The sequence below is a fragment of the Ictidomys tridecemlineatus genome, chromosome 8, assembly GCF_052094955.1.
Source record: "Ictidomys tridecemlineatus isolate mIctTri1 chromosome 8, mIctTri1.hap1, whole genome shotgun sequence".
Lineage (NCBI taxonomy): Eukaryota > Metazoa > Chordata > Mammalia > Rodentia > Sciuridae > Ictidomys > Ictidomys tridecemlineatus.
Genome location: NC_135484.1, coordinates 73,925,267 through 73,942,897, shown reverse-complemented (window position 1 = coordinate 73,942,897; position 17,631 = coordinate 73,925,267). Strand labels below are relative to the sequence as shown.

The window sequence follows — 17,631 nt, the reverse complement described above, 5'->3', positions numbered from 1 at the left end:
TTTGGTGACTGGTTCTTGTACACCAAGTTTTCCTGAAACAACATCTGTCTCATGTTTCAAGAAAACTTGGTGTAAAGAACCAGTTAACCATTAACTGACTTCTCTATGTGCAGAGTCTCTTGTTTTGTATCTGGCTTCTTTTTCACAACAGCTTGTCTATAAAATTCATCCAAGTTATTGCATATAATAGTAATTTGATATTTTCATAGTGCCATGGTGTATTCTACTGGATGATTCCACCACATTTTATTTATTTATTTATTTTTCGTTAGTGGACAATTGGATTGTCTCCATTTTTTTTGACTTTCATGAGTAAGCCATCTCTGAACATTCCTCCGTGTGTGTGTGTGTGTGTGTGTGTGTGAAAATACACGCGTGTGTATTTTCATGGACATAAACATTCTCTTCCTTTGAGTGTATAACTAAAAATGGAATTGCTAGGTCATAGGACAGATGTAGGTTTAGTTTACTGGTTATCAGATATCAAAGAATTTTAACCCTTCAGTTGCTGAAAATGTAATAAAATCTGTTTTTCTTCCTCCCCTGTTGCAGCATCAGTCCTTCGGACAGTAAAACAGGCTGTCCCATGTGATATCAGAAATAATAGAAGGAAACAGCTATTTCACCAAGATTTTTGCATATAGAATAATTGAAGTAAAATAATATTGTAATGAAATTGAATTTTTAAGAAAGTATTTGTAAGATTGATCCAAACCACAATTATTTCTCATAATAATCTCAATTTATTTCAAGAATAATTCTATTTCCAACACTTCTTGTTAAGTGAATTTTCCCTTTTGCTTCTAATTTTGTAAGATTATTTTTATTAATATGCATTATTTTTATATATTAGGGGGATACAGCATGATATTTTAACATCTGCATTCAATATATACTGATAAAATCAGGGTTATTTGCATTTTTTTCCTCCATAATTCTTTATGTTTGGAGACTTTGAATTCTTCTTTTCTAGATATTCATTACATATATAATAGTTTACTGTGAACCATTGTTATCCTATGGTGCTTTGGAACACCAGAACTTATTCCTTTGACCTGTGTTTTGGAATCCATTATTCAACAATGCTTTATCTCTACTTTCTAACCCAGTATTCTACAGTCATTTCAAATGATTTTAGCTTGTACATATGAGAGAGAGCATATGGTATTTGTCTTTCTGTGTATGGCTTATGTTTCTTAATATCCTTTGGCTCCATCCATTTTTCTACAAATGACAAGATTTCATTCTTTATAGCTAAATAATATTCAAGTGTGTATATGTGCCACATTTACCTCATGCATTCATCTATTGATGGGCACCAGGTTGATATGAATCTAAGTTATTGTGAATAGTGTCACAATAAACATGGATAAGTAAGTATCTCTTTGGTGTGCAGATTTAATTTCTTTTGATTTATACTCAGAAGTGAGACAACTGGATAGTATTGAAAATCTATTTTTAGTTTTCTTGAGGAACTCCAATACTATTCTCCAAAGCATATTAGAGGTTTTTTTCCTCCACATCCTCAACAGCATTGTTATTTCTAGTCTTTTTGGTAATGGTCATTCTCACTGGGGTGAGATGGTTCACATTGTAGTTTTGATTTGCATTTCCTTAATGACTAATGATATTGAGTATTTTTTCGTATATTTGTGGCCATTTGTATTCCTTCTTTTGAGAAATGTCTGTTCAGATCTTTTCTCATTTTTAAATAGGATTTTCTGATTTTTCATTAATTTTTGATTTTCTTATATCTTCTGGATATTAATCCTTTCTCAGAAGAACAATTGACAAACATTTTCTCTCATTCTGTAGATTGTGTGTTCATTTTGTTGATTGTTTCCATTTAGCTTCCATTGTTTCCATTTTGGCACTTTAGACCAAGGCATTTAATTTTTCTAAGCACTATTTCCAGGATCAATAATACCTGTACCCTTTGCCAGTCTATGAACACAGTTGTTATTCAATAAATGCCTACAGAAAAAGAGATCCATATCCCTGACACAAGTACCAGGAATGACATGTTCTTTTCTCAGAAGAAGAAATTACCTTTCGCCTCAAATGGCTATGCCACTGTGTTTACAATTTCTGGGTCTGTCCTGAGCCCTTCAGCATCTCCCTAATACTTCTCTGTACATTTCTCAGCAAAGGAGATTACAGTTCCAATGAACCCTGGTCCAGAAAGTGTAACTCTCATCATAGTTGTTCTCTTTGTGTTGTTTGCAATTTCTTACTTTAATTAAAGGATGAATTTCCTAATAATAGTATCCCAGAAGAATTGCAGTCAAAGAACTTCAAGTCTCTCTTTCTCTTTCCCTCTTATTAATTCACATACACTGTGTGTTAAACCTACTGGAGATCCAAGATTGATTTCTTCAAATCTGAGAGGCCTTGTTTTTGGTTCTTTCTTCAAGCCTATCCTCACCAATATCAGTCTCTGTCTTTCTGTCCCATATGTAAGGGTTTAGGCTTTAGCGACAGTAATTGGGGAAGGGCAGGGGCAGAGTAGTTGGTCTTTTTTCCCTTTCCATATGAAAATGTTTGGCAAGTGGGAAACTTTTACAGAATTATTGTATTTTTTTTTAATTTTTGAAACAAAGACCAACATTTTTATATTATGGTAAGTTTTAATTTTTAGATTGTACAATAGGGAGAAACCTCTCAGTTGCTAGACATCAGAAACACATGCAAACATCCTCTGTATCAAGAAAAGAGTAGACAGCTTCTCAAAATGGGAAAATAGTTCTAAACTGTGCTAAACTGGACTTCAATTTTGTCAAATTTCTGTTCTTAAGCCTCTTGAGGGTTCAGTGCTCTGACTTTTCCTTAGAGCAACACCCAATCCATGAAATCAAGGCTTAGAGAAATTTAAGGATTACTAAAATTAGGATTGAGACATCTCTTGTGTTGATTAGAGGATGTATTTATGAGTCTGTGTATCTAGGGGCAGATAAATGAGTTACAGAGAAGTTTATAAATATGCAGGGTTTTTTTTTCCTGAGCCATCAGCTAATTATGTAAAAATTAAATTAGTATGCATTGGAATGATTAAGTATATAAAGCAAGAGATAAAGAAAAGGAAGAATACCTAGAAATAGGTCCTGCTCCTGTCATACCTTCAGTGAGAATAAGCCATAATTCTAGACTAAGACAGCTTTCCTTTCCAAATATAAAACCATGAGCCTCCGTAATTATAAAAATGCCTTTCACTGGGGCTGTCTCTTTCAAAGGTTAAAGATTCCTTTCCTTAAAATTTTTAATTTTTTTTAGAAAACAGATAGCAAGTTAGATAAAGCTAATTTTTCTAAAAAATAAAAGTATTGTTTCTAAACAGAGAAAAAGGAGAAAGTATGATTATTTTTAAAAGATTCTTTTACTTACAAAAAGAGTTTTAATATTTTGGCTTTTGTCTCTGTTCAAAAAATTAGAGAAACTGATAGGGAAATATTACAAAATAGTCTTCGGACAGTACCAGTTTCTTTTCTTTGTTGTCTAGTTCATTTTTTCTCTCTTCTTATGCTTATTTAGCATAATAGTGCATCACAAGATTTAACTGGTAGCTGGTCAAATGACTGCAACCTTGGTGTCTCTAGATCTTTAGAGCAACACACCCTTGTTCCAAGTCTGAAGCTCTAAATTCAGGGAAGTATGTGAACCAGATGGGTACTCGTGGAAGGGGATAAATAAGGACTAAGTCCATGCCAAATCTCTGTGGTTGTGCTGCATATTATACAACTGCACAACTCTAAGATCAGTAATACGTGCCTGGCTTGGATGAGGTGGTGTTTGGCACTTAGCCAGACTAAACTACACATAGAACTATGAAGTCTTATTATATGTATCAAATTTTGTTGTACATAACTTTGTCCTTAAGGTGTGGCAGCTGAGCTTCTATAAGCTTTAATCTGAGTATAAAACGAAAAGTTGATAAAAAAAAAAATCAAAGTGGTGGGATTTGCTGAGGAGAGGAGAAGCTATGGAGGAGGGCTCCTCCAGATCAGTTGAGGGCCACGCTTGCCCTTGCTCCCTCATCTACCCCACTCCCACTCCACTCCATGTACCGATAAAGGTAAAGTTGAATCAGAAGGTCGAACAGGAGGAACATTAAGACAACACAGCCATTTGCCTGAAGGCAGTGACAGATCAGGGGCTTAGCTGTCCAGCAAGGAACATGACCTGCTCTCTGTAGACTATAAGAACGTGATTGGGGCTGGTGGTCTGCCTGGAAGCTCATCTCAAGCATCAAGCAGAAAATCCAGTACCTTGGACAAGAAGTTGCCACTGATTAAGGGGGTATGGTCAGAGATGAAGTCCATCTGCACCATCATCCTGGTATTGTTGGATCAGCATTTAATAGCCAATGCAGCTCACTTAAGAGAGTAAGGTCTCCTATGTGAAAATGAAGAGACATTATATCTAGTTACTTGCTAAAGATGCATGTGGTGATAAGAAACAAATGGTAGATAATTACCAAGGAATTCACCAAGAAGCATTTGATTAAGCAAGAAAGAGATGCAACCCACACACCCAGTTTGTTTGGGACTGGCTCTGAACTTTTCAGTATTTTATCAGGAGATTCCCAATAACCCAGAGCTTGCCTTCACACTGGCTAAAGGCTTTTGGTGAGTCCATTACAGAACCTGATACACTGAATGAAGATGTATGCAAAGACAGCACTCTGGTTGTGTCATTGCTTACAGACAATTTAACATTATGGACAACAGTGTGGAGAACAATGGGATACTGTAGAAGGGGTCAAAAACTAAATGCAAATAGGGTGTTATCCTTCTTCTCTTCAAGAAATCTTTTTATACATCTCCATTTTTTATTCCACTTGGATTTCCTATACCAAAGGAACCCATTTGTGTGTATAGAATCACCTGTTTATAGTCTTTTCACACTGCTTCTCTGGGAGAACTCCATCCCTTCATTTGTGCTTACCTTGGCCTTCCTTGCGTGCAGTTACTGCTCTAGAAAGGTATTAATACCTTAATTTCATTTAAACATAAGTTAACTTCCAAACACTTAGTAGAGGATTAAAAATGTATCTGGTATTTAGGTAATACGAACCAGTTTTGCAAGTGACTGTATTTTGTATTACTGTGAAGACATGAAAATGTACTTAATTATGATTGAAATGGTGTGCTATGTAATTTCTTAATTTCTCCATTCCTTTCCTTATTCTTTTTTTGGGGTTTCCTATTATTAATCAGATTTTTCATACTCTTACTGTCTTCCTTTTCAGTAAGAATCCAGAAATATTAGATTGATAAGGAAAAGTACTTTCTTCCTGGTTCGAGGGTCAAAAATTGAAAAGACTCCTATATGTCACATATTATGGAAGTCACATCTATCTATGACAACAGGGTGTTTCTTACTCACTATTCATTTTCTACCATTTAAGTTGACAACTTCCCTTCTCAATAAAAATTTATTTACACCTCCTGACTTTGCAGTTCTGGTATTCACTTTACTATGTGATTAAAGTAGCATATCGCTGCCTGAATAAAAGTATTGCTTTTGACAAATTAAAGTGCTTGTTGTCAGTTCTTTTTTAAAAATTTTTTAAAAATTTTCAGTGGACCTTTATTTTACTTAATTATATGTGGTGCTGAGAATTAAACCCAGTGCCTCACATGTGCTAGGCAAGTGCTCTACCACTGAGCTACAATCCCAGCCCTGTGTCATTTCTTAACACAACAGAAAGGGAAAATAAAAGCAGACAAGCCCAAGTCTAAACCTTCAGTAGTTTTCTATGCAGATTTGTAAATGTGTGAGAGGATTTCCAGTTTGTCTAATAATTGCTCTTTAGAGAATTGGACTACTATTATGTGTTGCTAATAATTGATTCCAGTCTCAAAAAAGCCTTGTGAAAATGTTATGCCCTGTGTAACATAAAATTAAATTAAATTTTATAAATCCTCCCCCTGATCTAAAAGTTGATTTTCTACCTAATAGAACCCAAATTTTCTTCAGAAAATGGATAGTCAAATGCTCTGAGGAAGTCAAACACATCTACAGACTTAGGGAATAAGCTCCTCTTGCTAGTCTAAATCACTTGTGGCAATTCTATTCCTATTTCCAGTGCTGATCAAGAAATGCCAAATGACTCAATTCTATTAATAAAAAGAAAAAGGTAATGCTAGGGGGATATAAACTTGGTGGTGCACTGAAAGTAACCATAGCAATATGAAAAAAGCTTGACCAAATTGGCTCAAATTTCTAGGTATAAATATTATTTTTCTTAGTCTCACAGACAAACATTAGCAATCAACAAAATCATCAGACACACATAAATCAAGGGGAGAAAAGGCTTATTTTTGAAGAGAACAAGCAATGAACAAATCCAGACTCAGAGATGATAGCAGATACTGGAATTACCAGAGAGAGAATTTTAAATAAATATTACTAATATGTTTAACACTCCAGTACAGAAAAAGTAGAACTATACTATAGCAGGTTAGGAAGTATATCAAAGAGATGGAAAGCATAAGAAAGAGTCAATTGGAAATGCCATGAAGAAAACATAAATAAAGAATAACTTCAGCAGGCTTATCGGTAGCCTTAATGAAGCTGAGAAAAGAACTAATGATTTTGCAGAAAGGCTAAGAGGAATTACTCAAATTAAAATTAAAGCCAAAAATGAGCAAAATAAATAAAATTCAAAGTACCCAAGGCCTTCAGATAATATAGAATAGTCTAAAATAGGTGTAATTGCACTCCCAAAAGGATGAAAGACAGAGAATGGGGAGAAAAATATACCAAGATATGATGATGAATATTTCCCAGGAATAATGAAGTATATAAAACAACAGGTCCAAGAATACCAAATTCAGGAAGAATGCTCCCTCTACTTACAAAAAACAACAATAAAAAAAGTCACTTGGATACATCATATTGAAACATATAACAACAAAACAAATTTAAGAATCTTGAAAACAGGAAGAAATTTTTTAAAATCAGAGAGACACATTACCTATAGAGAATCAGAAGTTAGAATTGTAGCTGACTTTTTTAGAAACTGCGTAACAGTGAATTGGACATGAATTGGAATCTTTAAAATACTGAAAAGCAGCCCCCAATTTTATACCCAGCAAAAATATTTTCATTCTTGGCCATCATGTTGCCACTCCAGCATGAGCAGACTGTGGAATCTTTTCTGACTGCCCCAGTTGATTTTGACAGCCCTTTTCTGAATTTCTAGAGTTCTGACCTTCAAATCACATACCATGTGCCTAATTCTTTCCTGTAGTGTCTTGTTATCTAGGAATCCCATATTTGGGATCCTCCAGAAAGTTGGACCATTTTAGGTGGAGAGATTCTACTTTACCTCTTCTGCCTCAACTCAACTCAATGTTGTATTCACAGTTGGAGGATAACACATTTACATCAAGCTTTCTTCTTGGTTGCTTTTGACCAAGAGATGGCACATTTTTCTCATATACATTCTGAGAGAAAGGAGTCTGAGAGGTGAAGTGAAAAATAGAGGACAAAAAAGGGCAGTTACTTCTTTCTTATGACACATGTTGCTCTTTATTTATTTTCTTATTAATACAACCTCTCCTTCTTTTTACACTTCCCACCCACCCTGCTTTTCTCTGTCTTCTTTCAAAAGGATCTTTAATTTTTTGGTGTGTAACATCTTGGTTAGGATAAGAATAAGGGAGCAAGAATCTTTTCTTACTGCATTCACCCCACCAACATTGATAATTTCAGAATTACTTTCCTTGCACAGTTTGCTGAGGAAGGTCGGCCAGAGAAGGCTTTGTTTTGTTGAGAGGATTGCCTGTGAGAATGGAGAAGTTTAAAAGGAGACTGCAGGAGAAATAGAGGGGAGATATAAAGGGAGATATTGGTAATGGGTGAACCTGTGCAGAGAAGTGATTAGAGATGTAAAAATGGGAATTTGAAAGACTTTTGGGGGGGGTATGTTAACTTCCTCGGTATACTTGCTTTCACTGCAAACACTTTGGAAGTTGAATTTGTGAGGAGGAGATGGAAGAGAGTGATGTTGCAAAATGCTGATGTTGGCATCTGAGAGTGTGCTGGGTAAGATCAGAGGCAACTACAGGAAGTTTAGCCCCCAGGGATTAATTAGGTAATATTTACATGCTGAAAAGAACAGCTGCGTTTCTGAATTTTGCCAATATCTGCCTGGACATTGCAGAAAAACAACACTTTAACAATTTTTAAAGTGGGCAGGTGGAAACCTTATTTTAGCTCCCCAGTAGGAATTACATTTTGAGCCTGGGAGCTTATACATGCTATGTTATGTGTATCAAAATAGAAACTATGAACAGATTTGAAGTGATTACTAGTCAAATTGCCAAGTATAATAAATCAAGAGGTCTTTGCAAATATGAATAGTCTCTAAATACGTGTTCTTTAAAATAAACAACAAGTGGTTATACTGAGAGCACATAGCTGCAATTGCATATTTTAACAAGCTGGTGTTTCTTTTTCCACCCATCTCTGTCTAATGACCATTCTTCACAAGAAGAACCTGCCTACACATATTAGATCCTTATCTGTCCAGAAGTGACTTCTTTATTCCTGGCTAGCTCCAAATTAGTATTAAATTGACATTAAATAAATGAGGCTATAATTGTGCTTTTTAGAAAATAGTTCTCAAAGTCCACATTCAGAGCTACTTCTGCTGAGATACAGCTTGCCCACCTAGTCAGACCCTGCTGTAGCACACGGAGCAGCCTTGCCCAGACACACATAGTTGGATAAAGCCAGAGATTATTTAGAAAGTATTTCCTCAAAATTTGCTTACACAATGTGAATATATTTCTGAGCATAATTATCTGAGGTTTTCCCCTGGGGACTGTGCAGATTGTGGTATATTGTTTTCAAAGATGGTCACACGACTCCTATCATCTTGCATGAAATTTTACAACATGACTTTGAGCTCCTTCATCATCAGATGGAAGTTATTTCTTTTCCCTTATGTCTTCTTGGCTTACAAAGCCACTTGAAATAATAGAAAGTGGCAAAAAATTTTGGGATTTCCAAGCCTGGACATCAAGAAGTCTTGTGATCCTTGTGTCTACCCTCTTGGAGCTCAAGGCAACCATTTAAAAATAAGTCTTACGCTGCCATCCTGAGAGGAAGACCATGTGAAGAAAAGTCCTGAGTGATGTGAGATTACAAAGAAAGAGAGGTTCAGCCTTGCTGTGGCCATTCCATAACCCCAGTGGAAGCCAGACATGAACTTGAAGCCATTACTGGTGCTCCAGCTCCATCTGAGCTGCTCCAGCTAAACACCCTGTGAAGCACAGCCTTGCTCTCATTACAGAATCATGAACAAATAAGTGATTTTTGTTATTTCAGCCATATATCTTTGAAATGTTTTATTATGTGGCAATAAATAGTCAATGAAGTTAATTTAGCATTGTTAATAATAACAATAACACTTATGATGATTTTAAACATTTATATAATACCTCAAGTGTACTGGCACTTTAAAAACTGATCTGATTAAGTTCCTAATCTAATCCCTATAATGACCCTGTGAAATGGATAGTAAACTTGCAGCCTGGAAGAACTAAAAAATCCAAAGTCACAAAGTAAATGATAAAGATGATGTTGTATAAACAACTCTTAGGTGCTAGGCACTACGCCAGGTTCTTTTCACATATTATCATTTTTAAGTTTCATGACAGCCTGTGACAATAACTATTTGTTTCTCCATTGTATAGATTAATTTGCACCTGGTAAGTGGGAGAGCCAGCTTTCAAACTCAATGTCTCTGACTCCAAAGTCCAATTTCCTTTCACTCTGTAACATGGAACTCCCTTCACAAACATCCATTTGGTTATTCAAATTCATCTATAGGATATTTCCCTGACCTTCATATATGTTAGATGTGGAGCAAGGTAAGGAAGATATTCTCCTAACTTCTATGCAATATATATTATAGGGACTTTCAGTAGGCAAGAAAAAGAAATAAAAGTGATTTGAAATAGAAGAGAAGAAGTAAAATTGTTATTATTCTCAGATAATATGATTTCTTCTATAAACATTCCCAAATAACCTGTAAAATAAGTCAATAGAAATAATAATTGAATTTAGCAAGCAAGGTTTTATAATACAAAATCACTATAAAATCAGTCTTAGTTTTTATACACTGTTAGTATATAATTATAAATAGAAATGGAAAAGACTCGGTTACAATAGAATCAAAATCATGAAATACTTAGGTTTTAATCTAACAAAAGATATTCAGATTTGTATGCAAAAACTAAAAAGCAGTGATGTAAGAAAGATTTAAGTAGGAGACATATCATGATCATGGATTGGAAGACTCATTTTTATTTTCTTCAAACTGATTTATAGATTTGTAAAAATCACTATATTGATTCTCTGGGTGATTCCACTTTATGATTAAAGTGAAAACTGTTCCAACAGACTATAAATTTCTTTAACTGGGACCATCTAATTTGTCATTGAATCCCAGAACTTGGCACATAGTTGGCATGTAGTACATGTTTAACATAATACATTGAATGGAGGAATATAGGAAAGAGAAACATATTCTGGATATGCTGAATTTGAGATTCTGTGATATATCCTCCAAGAGGTGATGCATACTGAACATATAGGGGCCTATGGCTCCAAGTCTACAGAGAGCTCTGGGCTGGAACGTAAGTAGGAAGTGTGGCTTAAGCCATAGATGCAGATATAATCATGGCTTAGGAGGGTTGTTTAGAACAGATGAATGAAAATCCAGTCTCTTAATTCATGGCTTATAATTTTAGTTCAGAAATTGCATCATTTTTACATCTTCCTCTTCTCCCATTCTTCCAAGGACTGGAACCCCTCAGCCCTTCCTGCTAACATTGTAGATTCAATGGCCTACCTGTCTGGCGGAAATTTCTTTGACTTTCTGTACCTCAAAGTTCCAGGGGTCGCCCTGCTCCCATGAATGTGTCTAGCTTCAGTTCCTTGGATTTTTAAGTCTTTGGTATTCAGCTGCAATTATTATTATTATTATTATTATTATTATTATTTGTAAGGCTAGGGATCAAACCCAGGGCCTTGTGCATGTTAGACAAGCACACTATCACTGAGCTACATCCCAACACTCTGCAATTATTTTTGTTGAGTCATATAATATACTACATAACATAATTGTATATTATAGAACACAGTGTATATTATATAACATAATTATATGTTATATAACATACTTGTAATTGGGAAAAATTTTTTGAAGCCAATAAAGATCTCTATAAATTTTAAAGAAAAAAATATATCTTCTTTCTGGTAAAAATTATGTTAATGGAATATTTTTTGGATAATTTCAAGTTTGAAATAACCACAAAAACCAATAAATATATGTGTTTTATTATCTTTGAGAATGAAACGGTAAAAACATGAATATTACTCATTTCAAGTGTGGTTGCTATTTTTTTCTATCATAAATATCAATTTATAGTTTGAAACAATTACCACTAACTGGTTACAAAAATCTTCCTGTTTTCTCCATTAAAAATAACAGTAAGTGGGGCTGGGGTTGTAGCTCAGTGGTAGAGCACTTGCCTAGCATGAGTGAGGCATTAGTATCAATTTTCAGGACCACATATGAATAAATCAAATAAAGGTCCATCATAACTTAAAAAATGTATATTAAAAAGAATAACAATAAGTGACACTGTTTTTAATTTGAATTTTATCTCAAGGAAACATTGTAAACATATATATATATATGCATGTGTGTGTATGTGAATATATATATATATATATATATATATATATATATATATACTTCAACATATAATAGATCAATATATACATACTGATCTATTAAGACAGAAATTTTTTCCTAAAACAAGCCATCTTACTAACAGGTTATTAAGAAATATCATTCACTTTTTATTATTTATTTTTGATGATCATTGCATTTTAAAAAATACCTTACTTTTTTTTAATGCTTGGAAGTTTGCCAAATGAGTACTTTGGTTTAATAATTTGTTGAATGTTTGCTATGCTGAACAATGTTCTTGTTACTGGAAATATTGAAATAAACAACCCATGTTTTTTGGCATAATGTTGTTTTAGAGTTCAGTCATAGAAGCAGAACCAATAGGACACACACAGCATACATATACCTTTCTCTGTCTATTCATATATATATTATATCTGTGATATATAGTATAGTAAGGAATATATATATATATATATATATATATATATATATTTGATCATGTGTGTGTGTGTGTGTGTGTGTGTGTATATATATTTATTTATTTTTTTAACCTACTGAAGTCTGCAGCATAGGCGTTTGGGAAGGGAAGATGAGTGTGAAGTGAGAAAATCAAGGAAATGAATAACTATAATCCACAAGGATGGGCTGGAATTCTTGTCAATGTCTTGATGCCTGGAAGCCTCCAAGTTTGATGTTGGGGTATCTTGTAGATGAACTGGGGCCTTGACCCAAGAATTCAGGAAACTAAGAGATAATCAGAATGTACCGTGGAAACTTTGGAAGCTGTCCTAGCTGCTGCCCCATTCTACCCAGGCCAGCCAGCTAAAGGGCCAAGGAAAATAATAAAGATCTTTCATGTCCTCGTGCCTGCCATGACCTTCACACATCCTTAATGGAACACCTAAAGGATGCTGACTTCTCAGTGGATCAGACTGAGAACTCAGAGTCATTCACTTGTCTCAAAGCTACCACTCTCTCCCTTCAGGAATCTGACAAGTCCTTGGAGGGATGAATTGTCCTTGAAGGGATCACTATGTCATACAGGTTGTTAGAATGGAGCTTTCTTTGTTTTAACTTGTATTTAAGGAGCCCCACTGGGAATAAGACTTTGGAGTCTCAGCCATGGAGAGGATACTCTGCCTGGGACTTCTTAGTCAGGACCCTGAAAAGCTGCCAGGGACTGCCCACTAACATGACTTCAGGTGTTGGTGTTTCTCCCCATCTGGTGATGTATTATGTATTTTCTTCTTCTTTTTCTCTCATCTATCACTTTTTCTTTTGTTCTTGCTTCCATGTTGTTATTAAAATAAATGTTATCTTGTATAAAGAAAGTGTTTTTATTGTCTATTGGTTGTTACCTGCCAAATTCGTCAGCTTCATATATACATAATGGTCTAATGTTACACCAGCAGATGAGCAGCACCATGCCAAAAGTGTAGCAATGCTTCCTGTTTTAACTTAAGTTTCAAGGTGTAAAAAGAGAACATGGATATTTCTTCACCTTTTCTTTCCATATCTTGCCTAATGGCTTTTCTGACCCAGAATAACCCAGAACTATGCAGGGAAGGGAACTCTGGGAAACGTAGTTCCAGCCTAGTTAGTTGACACAAAAGAGAGATTCTACATAAGTTTGCCCATTCCATAGTAATAGACACTGACATTCTGAGATTAAGAAAAATATATTCATTTTACTGATGAGGAAAGACACTGAAATTCTGATAACTACAGTGATGGCCCAGGCCCCAGATAATAAGTGAAAGGTGGAGCCAAGGCCAGACTATACAACTACTGTGTTCTTTCACTTTTTTACTATCTGTAGGTAAAGGTGAGACTATCAAAGATGACTTTCCTTTCATGGGGTATTTATGCAGGTTTGATGCATTATTTTTGTTATCTTACCTAGGAAAAACTCCTATGGAGATCATTGGTACCTTTGCCCCAATAAATCTTGGAAGCTTAGGTAAATGAAATTGTATTTCATGAGAAGGAGAACACTAACACAAACTTCAAAATAATTGATTTAATTAAAAATAATTGATTCAGTTTTTCTTGATTCTCCTTTTTTTTTATCTTTGTTTTTCTTCTCTAATTTCGAAGAGTCTTGGTTCAGGAATGATCTGTATTACTTAAGTAGTCCACTGTTTGAGTTGGTGGGGTTCCATGTTTTTTTCCCTAGCTGATGCTCATCCCTTTGCAACCAGATCATGCACTCTTAATTCAGAAGGACAAAATCTCAAATTTCTTTACAGATTACTTTATTGGTAGAAACCAGAAAGGAGGAGGTCAGAGTAGTGGATGTATTGAGCAACCTAATTCTTAAAAATTGAGAGTTAAAGCTATACAAAGGGAAAAGAAGAATCAATTTTTTGTTGTTGAAAAAAGGCCAACATCCACAGCATAAATTCTCATAGTCACAAGTTAGATTTAATTTGGTAACAATTACTGATCTCCTATGAAAGATTAAATAAAAACCTGCCTGTATCTCTGCTTGCTTTTATATAAGGTGGAACTAATTTTTTTCCCTCATTAGTGTCTACATACGCATAAACTGAAAATTAGTAGAGTCAGTAACATAATACACTGGATGAAATAATGAGCCACTGCTTTGTAAGTGCAATCTTATATTTACTCTAGATATCTAGTCAAGATTTCTAATTCTAATAAGGACAAGTCCTCAGAGTGTTGAAAATAACTGTAGTCTCATCTCCAGAAATCTCACTTACTGCAACCACTTCACATCACTTTTTTTTCATCTTTATGATCAATAACTCATGAAAAAAAAAGGAGCACATTAAATGCGATTCTTTTCCAAGTCTTCAAAAATACATTAGTATTTGGTTTTATGTTTAATTCATCCCACTGAAACTGGAGTTTCTCCACTTCTGCTGGCAGGTGGGGTCTGGATAAGCTGCAGGCCTCTGCAGCCAAGAAACATGTCGAATCTCTTAATGGTAGGTTATGCCCTCTAGTGTTGCAGCTGACTCCAGAAACTCACCACCAAATTTTCTTTCTGGGTTCTTGTCTCATGAATTCAAAGAATAAAATCCACAGACAGGATGAGTAAGTGTTAAGAGTAGAATTTATTCAAATGTGAATAGAAACTGAACTTTCACAGGGCGAAAGGGTTGCCACTTGAGTGTGCTAGTCTAGGGGTTTAGGTGGCACTTGGTCAATGCTACTGGTCCAATTTTATGCTAGAGTTTGGAAAAGTACTAATGCTGTTGGTTAAAATGTCTGATAATCAGGGTTTGTAAAATACTAATACTAATGGTAGGCCAATACTAATGGTAGGCCTACAGTACCATCCTGGTCTGCCCCTTGGCCCTGGCTTGCTACACAATGGGACCACACTCATATAGCATGCTCCATGCTGTCCCTGCCCATGCTCTCTGCCCATATTCCAGCCTATGTGGGCTCTGGGACAAGGGCTTGGCTTCACTACTTAAACTCTATTTATAAAAATTTTATTGAAGAAATACAGATGAGACGGGACACTGAGGTGAGTGACGGGGGGTTTACCACCCACTGGAGAAGCTTAATTAATATTTTCTGTGGAGGAAGGGTGCTTCTACAGTATAGCCTAGTTCCTAAAACATGAAAAATTTTGTGAATATTAGCTTCTTTTTCTCTTTGTCATTTTGTTAACTATTTCTGTGCAAAAATGTTTTTATAATACAATATTTATTCCAGTTATAATTATGAACTTTCTTTGGGGATTGGAAGAATCATATTTTCAAAACTGACCCTTGTCCTTATTTCATATTAAATAACTTTATTTATTTTATTTACTTATTTTTGCCAGAGATTGATTTAAGGAACCAATATATTTGGTATTGAGAAAGAGAAATCAAGAAATATCTTGTCTATGCTATATTCCCACATCACAGACAAGATATTTGGGTTCTCTTATTATAATGTCACTGAAAATTTGGGGATTTTGTTCTAGATTCCACTTTTCAGAGCTAAAATGCCCATCCTTGATGTTTTCTTACTTTGGTGGATACAGCTGGCCTTAAGCAACACTGGCACAGAAGCGTCATTGTAGGTACTAAAACTGTGTTAACATACTCCTTCTCAGCATGCAGATACGAAGCCAGATACTTTGCTAGCTACTGAAGGATTCATTTTACCATATAGAGACAAATCTCAACTTTTCTACCCTTTTGTTTCTCATCTGGAGAACAAAATACTCGAATGAAAGGAGAAAAAGAAAGATAAGGCATCAGCAGTCTGGTTGTATGGCAGGGTTTGTGACATTAATATAAATGAAAAATCTAAGTCAGATTTGTCATGGAACAGTTGGGTGATGGCTGCACAGAAGCAGTTAGAATTTGCCAAACAAAGAGAAGCAGTAAATAGAGTTTATTGCGGGAAAATGGGTTCTGAGGGGGCAACGAGAACAGGAAAGTATCTGCCCATGGACTTAGAGGGGATCAGAACTTATATGTGCTTCTGAGCTTTTTGTTTGCCTTTGGTGGGCATTTGCTAGGAGTAGTTTAGGCTAAAGAAGAAGTGATTGACAGATTTCTGTGTCTTGTCCATAATGCTTATTGCATATGCACCAATTTCTCTTCCCTGGGATACATGAGATACAAGAAATATGTATGAGATCTTATGTAGGGGATTCTTTCTTTTAGGTTACTTAAGGTCAGACTTGGGTGTCTCTGTACATGCTCCCCAGGATGACAGGACAACATTTGAAAAACAAGATCTTGTTATTTACACTTTGGGAAAGTTAGTTCCTCCAGTAACAGTATATAACAGCAACAGGGCTGGATGAAAGGGAGATCCTTAGGCTCATACCAGCTCTGCTGATCAAGGCAAAGTTGCTCCTGGGACCCTAATCTCTCATACCTCAAGATTTGAAGGAAACACAATAATAAGTTAATTCTTAGATGTAGTGTTCTTTGATTGGTTTATTTGATTGCCCATTGATTGGTTTGTACTGTAGGTATTGTAAATCATCCAACTCCACCATCTCCTTCACAAGAACCTCTTTCATCTTCATTACAAGTTGCAGAACTTAATAATGTCTGGGAAACCAGCGGAAAGGGTTCAGAGTATAACAAGGCCCAAGGGGGTGTGGCCAGGCAGGGAACAGTTTGTTTTGGAGGTATAAATATGCCTTTGAGCTGGGAGGCATATTTTGGCTATTGAGAAGTGCTTGTTGAGGATGATTAAAGGAAAAGACAACTGAAGGGGAATGAGCAAGGATTTCAGAGGCAGAATGAAATGATCTCCTAGTTTTGCTTCATAGTTGGACAAAGAAAAGATGGGAAGATTCCTTTGATTAGAGAAAACTGAGCTATGGTAGGGGCTGTGGCAAACAAAGGATCTCATAGTTTCCTACACCTTTAGGTCACTTTGATTCTCTAGATGAGTCAAACACTGGGTCTGACTCCAACATTCAAAACTACTTTGATTGCATTCCTTTTCCTATCACTTAATTCATCCCACTCCAGTCTTTTTATAAATATCTTGAGGTCAGGGGGGCTTGTATTTGAGGAAAACCTAAATAAGCCGTCTAGTTTCACTTGCTTTTAGTTGATTTTTAAAAATCACTAATCAGCACACAACAGAGCAATATATTATTAGTCTACCACTAGCTTTGCTGTAGATGGAACCTCTGAGCATGATGATAATTGTTGCCTAGGTTACTTTTCAGGGACTCGAAAGTCTCTTCTGCTAAAAACACTGACTCTTCACTTGGGCCTAATAAAGTGTCTAATGGGTGACAAAAATAGGGTGAAAAGCTTTGCTTCTCTGCCTCTATACTGTATCTGTCTCCCTTTGGTACCTTAATCTTTGGGTCAGAATTCTGTTTAACTCTGCAGATAGACATATTAATCATTTAAGGAATATTTGCCAGAGATTGGTAGTACAAGATCTATCTGCCCTAAATTTACTAATCTCTTTCT

General features: G+C 35.4%; 1 pseudogene; it reads left to right on the top strand.

Annotated features, from left to right (window-relative positions):
* Positions 1 to 16,870, top strand: part of LOC101957138 (14-3-3 protein theta-like) — a 44,536-nt pseudogene extending 27,666 nt beyond the window's left edge.
* The last annotated feature ends 761 nt before the right edge of the window (positions 16,871 to 17,631 follow it).